Below are 9,587 nucleotides of genomic sequence, written 5' to 3' on the forward strand. Positions count from 1 at the left end.
ATCTATCTATCTATCTATCTATCTATCTATCTATCTATCTATCTATCTATCTATCTATCCATCCACTTATCTATCTATCCACCTGCTGTACCTATCTATTTCTGTTATCTGTCTCTCTCTCTGTCATCTCTCTCTGCCATCTATCTATCTATGCACTTACTCCCCCCCCCCCCCCGTCATAAACTTTCCATTGAGGGTGAGCCTCCCAGATGCCCTCCTTTTCCAGGACATGTCCTCCATTTCTCCCTCCTGTCCAAGATGACTTCCAAAATGCTCTCTCTCTCCCTTTGCAAGTTCCAAAACCACACACACACACACACACACGAGAGAGAGAGAGAAGAGGAGGCTGGGGCCAGAAGCCTACCTGATTCCATGTCCTCCTTTTCTAGGGCACATCCTCCATTACTTCCAAAGGCTTTCTCTCTGCCTTCTCCCAGGAGAAAGCAGCAATGAGGAGGAAAGCCAGGGAAGTGTGTGTATGTCCCTTTAAATTCTCCCTCTTTGGCAAAAAAAGGCACCCGGGGAAACAAAGTCATCAGAGGCTTGCTTTCCAGATGGCTGGCATTACATGAAAGGAGTCAGTTCACAAGCAAAAGGAACTCTTAATTCCAGTAGTTTTGCGAATTTACTTTCTCCTCATTGACCTCCCATTCACCCCAGATTCACTGCGTACTGGCTGCTGCGTCGTGTGGAAAACATCTGGGTATTTGCCTTTGAACCCTGGATGGCCCTGCATTGCCCCCACTTTAACCTTCCAATTTTGCCCTGTGTGATAACGTCCATAGGATCTCTCCAGCTGGTCTTCTCAATGTGCCCATCAACCAGGAAAGTGCTGTAGATAGCATTTCCCAGAGCCCCTATCTATAATGCCTTAGAAATCCTTCAGTTGGGTCATGGCATACCTGAAAAGGTTGGTGTTGTGGGGATTTTATTTTTTATTTATTTGCTTTTTGTGGTGGTAGCATCATCAATCATAGCTACAATGGCAGAGCTTCATCATTGTAGTTACATCTGACAATGCAGCATCTCAACTTGTCTTTATTGTGGATAGCCCTGAATAAAATGGTGGCACACACTGTGCCTACTCTGTGAGATCCACCAGAACCTCCCTTGATACATTACACATTTATATTAACAGAGTATAATTTAGAAAAGTGTCAGCTTTTAGCTAGCCAATTTATTGGGTAGGATTGGACACAACAAAACAAAAACCCTTTCCAACAAGTATTTAGCCTATGAATTGTCAAGCCCTTAGAGATAATCAGGTGACAGTTCTCTGGATAAAATCAATGGTGTCATTTATGCTCAAAGAGACCCTGCAGTTATCATTTGCTATTCATTGACATTTGCTCGCAGGCTTTGATTCTGCTGTCTGATAACCACCTATTAATTGTAGAACATGTTGGGGATTTGCCACATATTCTGTCACGACTGACCTTGTCTCTGCCATTGGAAATGCAACAAAGCAAAGGTACGAGTTCAAAATATTGGCATTTTCTCTGCCATGCTAGCAGCAATGAGAAAAACAATGGGGAAATAAATATTAGATATTGATTTCCTTCTCATTTCCAAATACAACATAATTAGATTTAGACTGTAAACAATGCTAGCGCAGCTTACAGTAACTGTGGGTCAAATGGGATTTTAACAAGATGTATGTTTGTGTGTGTGTGCTTTAAAAGCAGAGTTGAAATGAGTCGTAGCATGGACGGATGATCTACACCAGCAATTATAGAGTGGAATTGCTAAAAGTTCCTAGCCCTTGGTTAAACTCCAGAGAATATGTCATTAACTGCAGCACAACTTACCAGCAAAGCACACCTGAGGCATAACAGCATCCAGCTGTTCCCAGTTCAGCCTCAGGGACTCAGGAAAAGATCTGTAGCCCACAGGGATGGGAGAAAACAGCTCACTTAAGCATCTCCTCTTTACTGTGAAAACACCTGAGGCTGCAACCAATTGCCTCTTCTGATATCAGAGGATGAAAGTTGCTACATGCCTTATCATCTCCTATTGTCTAGTGTTTGGAACAGAGTTTGTAAAATTTAGTTTTTTGCGACTACATTTCCCAGAATCTCCCAAACTGCCCAAGGAAGCTATTGTGGGCATTATAGTGGAAAAACAACAACAACTCTAAACTTTGCAAACTCTGGCTTGGCACTGTGTCACATCAAACTAAAGAGAGTAGCAGTAACATGTTTTCCATGGCTCCCATGTCTAACAGGCTCCTCACATGCCTACACTAGTACCGCTGTTAGCGGCAGATACAGGAAAGTTTGTTTCTTGTTTATCTGAAGTGTATTCAAAATTTTATTCTCTTATGAGCAGTTCAAAATTCTACCACCCCAGTTTCTGTAATGTGCAGAAAGGCTATCTGTGTTGCATACCCTTTGGGCACTGAGAGGCTATTGGAGTTTCAAAAAGGCTAGTAGAATGGATTAAATAGGACTTATTGCCTTTCTCCCAGAGAAAGAACTAGGATAGAGCAGTAAAGAGGTGACTGTTCTAAGAGGAATTGAAAGGGTAGGAGAGGTTTTCACAATTATTGCCTCAAATTAGTATGAAGAACCACAAACTTTAAAGCTCACCCAGAAAGCGATGAATGGAGATACGATCTTAACCAGAGGTTGTCGGAATAGGCCCAGTTCTTTCCAGTTATGCAAAAGTTTCAAATTACCCCCTGTTGTTGTTGTTATATTTATATCCTACCTTTTCTCTAGTTCAGAATCCAAGGTGGCTTACAACCAATTAAAAATATTTTTAAAAATCACAAAATAAAAAAGTTAAGAAGTAATTAACCTAACAAAAAAATAGCACAACAAAACAACACAAGAAATTCCAGCACATTGCCAGCAGGGTATCTATGGAAGTAAACTCCCATAGTATGGCTGAGTTGAAATTACTCTTCTCCATTGAGCTGCGGAGCACATTAAGAGAGATCCAAAACCCATTTCTTTATCATTCCTTTTTTATTTGGAAACAAAGGATTCATATACCAGCGCAAAGCGCCTCCCTCATGTTGCCCATTTCTGTTATATCTAAACTTTTATGACATGGACAAATTAGCTCAGTTTAAAGGTTGGAAGGTGGCATTTACAGACTTGCTGATTTATTTACACAAGGGAAAATAAAAAGCATAGAGAATCTGAGGGATAGCCTGAGACATGTCAACCACAACTGGATGCAACTATCACAGGTATTATCCTTTGCAAAGAATGTGATGTTGCAAGGGAGCTACCCTCTTCATATGGCCTTTCATGAAATATTATGCATGGACAAGGGCATAACTGCAAGAAAGGGGCGGCCATTATATACAAAAATTTAATGCAATCTGTTTAATGTGGTTAATGTGACTATTGGACCTAAATTTAGATATCTCCGAAACCACATGGGAATGCATATGGACTCCCCTTGCATATAAATCAAGATCGGCAGTGACAAAAGAGGGGATCCTAAAATTAATATACAAATGGTATCTAATACCTGTGAAACTGTCCCGGATGGTGAAAAATGTCTCTCCAAAATGTTGGAGAGGCTGTGACACCTTAAGCTCCTTTGAACACATGTGATTGGACTGTCCCAAGGTTAAAGATTTTTGGAGTGCAATACTGATGCAAATCTCTCAGTGTGAAACAAACTGTAACATTCTGTCTAGGCCTTCTCTTATTGTCAGTTTATTGTAAAGAGAACATTCATCTGAAATATCATAACCTTATCACATTTCTCATCTCAGCAGCCAGGAATATAATTGTGAGAAGCTGGCAAACAGGGAATGTGCTAATAAGTGACTGGTGGAAAAGAGTTTGGGACACTTAGTTATTGTGAAAGCTTTCTTATAATTTTCGACTCTGTAATGAACAAAAGAAACTGGATACCTTTTTTGATGATTGATCAGTGTTTATTAATTACACCAATGCCAACTTATTTTCTATCGGACCTCTTACTCATCAAGCTATTCTTTGGAAAGATACTGTGATCCCAGATTCATCAACTAGCGAATCTGAGTGATGTCATTAGGACTCTCTTATGCTATTATCCCACAAAAGATAGCTACTATGCAAGTTTACATATAGACATCCAGGGCTATTTGTTATTTATGTATTAATTGTTTTTTTATCTTGTTGTTATAAAATAAAAGCACTTAATTTTATATATATGAAATTCCAGCACATTGTACAAGGCCTAGCCCAATCAGTCTTCAAAGGGCTGTCAAAATAGAAATGCAGTTCTGCTGACCTATTTATGGAAAGAGATTAGGGACAGTGCCAGTTATAGCCTCTCTGGGAAGGGAGGTTCAGCGCCTGGGAGCAGCCACTGCTATTTAACATTTACATGAAACCGCTGGGAGAGATCATCCGGAGACACGGGCATGGTGTTATCAGTACGCTGATGACACCCAAATATGTTTCTCTGTGTCTCCGACTGATGCAATGACCAGGGATGGCATCTCTCCTCTAGATGCCTGACTGGAGTCAGTAATGTGCTGGATGAGGGAAAACAGACTCAGCTTGAATCCAGAGAAAACGGAAGTACTCGTGATAGGCTCCCCTGGCCCGGGGATGGAGATTTGTCCACTTGTCCTGAATGAGGTCAAATCTGGGGGTGCTTCTGGACTCGTCGCTCCACCTTATATCTCAGGTGGATGCGACAGTCAGGAGCACTTGTTATCAGCTTCGGCTGATATGCCAGCTGCGACCCTTCCTGGGCCGGGGAGACCTTGAAACGGTGGTACATGCTCTGATGACCTCTCGGTTGGATTTCTGTAACGCGCTCTACATGGGGCAACCCTTGTACCAAACCCGGAAGCTTCAATTATTGCAGAATATGGCAGCAAGGCTAGTCACTGGATGCCCCAGGACTAGTCACATAACACCTATTCTGCAAGATCTTCATTGGCTGCCCATTCGCTTCCGAGCCCAATACAAGGTGTTGGTTATTACCTATAAAGCCCTAAATGGCTTGGGCCCAGGGTACTTGGAGGACCGCCTCTCCCTATATAATCCGCCCCGCACTCTCAGATCGGCCGGGAAGCAATTGTTGAGGGTTCCTGATACGAAGTACACCGTGACTGCACAGAGGGCGTTTTCCAACTCTGCCCCGCAGCTTTGGAACTCTCTTCCCGGCGAGCTCCGCTCGGTTACCTCCCTTGACCTGTTCAGGAAGAAGCTGAAGACCTACCTCTTCCAACGGGCTTTCCCCTAGGCATTGTGATATCTGCTCTCTCCCTGTTACACTAGCACTTTTAAGCTAGTTATTGTTGTGGTTTTTAATGTTGGTAATGTTTATCTTGTTTTTAAAAATTTGATGTATTTGTTTGAAATTTTATAATGTAGATACTGTTGCAAATTGTACATTGTTTAGTACCTCTGTTGTAACCCGCTTTGATCTCCTTGGAAAAGCAGGTTTTAAATAAACAGTATTATTATTATTATTATTATTATTATTATTATTATTATTATTATTATTATGGCCCTCCCATGTCCCAATGTTGGATTTAACTTATAGAAGTACGTATACTGGTTTTGGGTCAGAGAGGAGGGCCATCCCAGAAAATCTCAAAACGCAAGTCTTCAAATAACCTAGATCTGAGCCATATATGCCTTCATAAATCAAACCCAACATGTTGATTAATGCCTGGAAATCGATCAGGAGTCAGTGGAACAGTTGCAGAAGAGAAGTTGTATGCTCCCTGTAGTCAGCCCCAGATGGCAATCTGGCAGTAGATCTTTGGACCAGCTGTAGTGTCCAAACATCTTCAAAGGCAGCTCCTTTCAATCTTTGTGGTGGAGTGAGAAGTAAAATATCTAAGGTGGGATACAGACTGCCCAAAAAGGGCAGTCTGCCAGCACCTCCTTTTCTGCCGGCGGGAAGCCACAGTGGATAAACCTCACTTGCGACATCTGAGTGCACCAATGATGCACTCGTGACATCACAAGTGCGATGCGACGTGCAGATGCTATGCGTCCATCATGTCGTAATGGTGGCACCCGTGTAGACAGGGTGCCGCCATTTTGACGCCGCCAGTACACCTCCGTACTAGGGTTAGGGAGCATCTGCATGGTGTGTGCTCCCTAACCCTAGTACCGCCACCGCCACGCCACATTTTGCCCATCTGTAAAGGGTCTAAGTTAAGGACACAAATAGAAAGAACACTGTCAGATAACAGACTTGCTAGCTTGTACTGCTAGGCAGATGCCCCTCTCCAAGGGAGAACTACGTTAAGTGTTGTTTTTTAAATTTTGTTTTCAAATAGTTTTGTCTGAGTGACCATGACTGCCATAAAAATGCAGATAAAAGTCACACACTGATACTTCAACTTTTAGTTAGTTTAAGATAAAACTTTGTTTCAAATTCTTTGCTTTTTTTTTAAGTAGTGAGAAACACAAGAGCAGGTAAGTGGCAATCTCTATAGAGTACTTATTCTCAAGACAGGAGACCCGATCAACAAAAAAATTCAGAGAGCCAAAGGGATGCCAAGGGCTCTGAAAGTTTAGATACCAGTTGGTTTTTATCACTTAAAACTGTATATAGCTGAGAACATAGCAGAAAATAGCAAGCTGGTAGAGAAGCACTAAATCTGATTTTCTCAGTGTTGAAATATAAAAGTCTCAGATGTTGTTCTCAGATGGTTGAGTCAAACACTGGAATTTGGTAAGTAGCTTGAAAAGATAACCCGTAAACAACCACATAGCCTTATGCAGTACCATAATGTTAATCTAAACATGCTCAGAGTACTGTGGGCTTTAATGGTTGGCATATGAACTTTAATGTAATTCTGCATGATCTCCAACTATGACATTTGGTACATGTGTAGTGCAAGACACAGCAGATCATAGAGATATCTGCAAATTGGATAAGAGATTGGATCTGACATTTAGCTCAAAATAAAACACAATTACTAATATAGATGCAGCGTGCCAAACTACTCGTGTGATGGAATAGAGATCTTTGAGAGTTCTGTTTCCTTTTGAAACATCCTCTGCCAACAAGCAACATGTATTTATAGTATTTACAGTGGCTGAGCACAAATTCTAGAACAAGATTTCTTAACCCATAGGTCCATGGAACCCCTGGAAGATCCATAGAAGGTCTTCAGGTAGTCTACAAAATGTCCACATTTTCTATTCCCCCCTGCCCCCATAGATTTTCTTATAGTTACTTGAAAATTGCATTTAACCACATTTTTCTGGGCAGGTCTTCCATAGTTTCCATAAGATCCACGAAGAAAAAAAAGGTGTTGATAGCCACTATTCATGTGTACATATGACATGCACATAAACCATTATTACCACTGCAATATAATAATAATAATAATAATAATAATAATAATAATAATAATAATAATAATCCCACCTCTCTATGTAGCACAACCGAGGCAGCTTACATGTTAGATGTACAAAAGATACATACGTATATTTATATAAGATCCCCTTGCTCTTCCCCCCTTTTGCATTAAATTCCCCTCAGAGTATATTTGAATACTCTTTTGTAACTGCAAGCTGAGTATTATGTTACCTCTCCACTAATTACCATGCTTTTACACTCTGCTAATCAAATGATTCATGATAGTCAAGGAGATACATTCCCTTTCTGCTTTTAGCAGAGGAGCCATTAGAATTAAAACAAGGTTAGGGACTAGCTGTGAGAAGACACTATCCCCACAAGACATATAAATATAACTAGCAGCTTCTGCAGACAGTTTTCTAAACTGTCATTTGGGTGTCTGAAATCTCTTAAGTCATTCAAAAGAATTCAGTTTAGCATCAGCACTTGATTCATATTTGCTAATAAATACTCACTGGAGACTTTTGGATCAAGGTAGCAAAATAAATGTCTTCTATGCTCAGCCTGTTAACATGAAAACAGTAGACACATGAAGTGGGACCTGAAAAAGAAAGAAAGAAAGAGAGAGAGAGAGAGAGAGAGAGAGAGAGGTGTCAAATGCACCTATTACAGTTCCCATCAACCATGCTCTTCTCCATTACAATCCTTTCCATTCCTCTACCCCACAACAGTCGCCATTCCATGGTGACAGAACATAATTTCTTAATGTTGGTCTCTCACAGTTAAGGCTACTGGGATCTCTCTCAAGCACTTTTCAATTAATGATTTTTTGGGTACCTCTAGAAACCTAAGCCTTGCTGTTTCTCTTCTGAACCTGATGCAACCTCTCTCTTTTGTAGGGCTGATTTGATTACATAAGGATTGACAGTCAGACTTGAATATCAGAATCAGAGGAAACCATTCCAAGTAAGACAGGTGCAAAATGTTTCTTTTCTTCTGAGGTTAGAATTTCAAAGGGAAAGGATCTTTCTTTAAAAAAAAAAAGCTGTGATAAAAAGGGGTGGCATTAAAATTCATGAATGCTACTGAAATGTAATTTTGATCTGCACAGTTTTTCAAAAATTGTTGTCAGTTTCCATTCCACTGTTAGCCATCATTAACAGCATATATGACAGATACACTAATGAAATCCATTTGGTCATGCTATCACTTTAATCCAAAAATATAACCCTATTTTATTACTACATAGGTTATATAGTCTTACGGGCTAAAAGTCATCTGTCAAGAGGAGTAAAGATTCAGTCAAAATCTGTGCTAATTAAAGCTAGGATGTCCAGGTCATCCCCTCATCCTTTATTCCCTTATTCAAACTATTCTTTTCTAGCATAAAGCCACTACTATGTTCTTATTTTATCAATGAGTCTGAAAATACAGATAGAAATAAATACATTACTTTGAAATATGGCAGAGCATGTTATGTGACCTAATCATTCCCATGTCTAGGCCTCCTCTTAAAGTCCTGCAACAGTGAGATTGCAACTGCAAATTTAAACAGAGCAAGATTTGTTGAATTATTCCTAAAATCTGCAAGATTTGGGTTGTTTTAACTGTACCTTAGCAAACTCTTCTTTAACTGTATTTTAATTGCAGTCTTGGCAAAATGAATTTGTATGTGTGACAGTTGATATATTTTGACTGGTTTCCAATGGAAGAAAAGAGACAGAACTCCTGGAGAATCTGGACAACCTGTTAAAGTTTGTTCGGTGGATTCACCCTCAACCCATGTATATAAACAGAGTCCTGAAACCAGATTTGAAGAGTAGTAATATTTATTCAGCAGGTTGTAATGATAGAGCAAGATGTACAGTCGGTCCTTCTTATACACAGATTTTTTTATACACGGATTCAAGCATCCACAGTTTGAAAATGTTCAAAAAAAGTATAAATTTCAAATATCAAACCTTGAGTTTCCATTTTTTATATCAGACACCATTTTGTTATCCATGGGGGATCTTGGAACCAAACCCCAGCGGATAACAAGGGTCCACTGTATTAGGTTCAATTTGTCTTTTATATGTGTCCAAGAGCACATTAGTCCTTTAAATTTAGTCCATTAACTCCATGGACTCATAGTACAGTTCAGAAACCTCCTTCATAATTTTTGAAGTTTTCACAGCAACATAAACAAACAGAAATGCCAGCATTCCTTCACATCCCTTCCACAATGCTGTCATCTTAGTTTTAGACACACCCTTTTTATAGCAGCTACAGAGTGCTGCAATCACCTGTCTTGCTTATCACAC

Source organism: Sceloporus undulatus, chromosome 5, assembly GCF_019175285.1.
Source record: "Sceloporus undulatus isolate JIND9_A2432 ecotype Alabama chromosome 5, SceUnd_v1.1, whole genome shotgun sequence".
Taxonomy (NCBI): Eukaryota; Metazoa; Chordata; class Lepidosauria; order Squamata; family Phrynosomatidae; genus Sceloporus; species Sceloporus undulatus.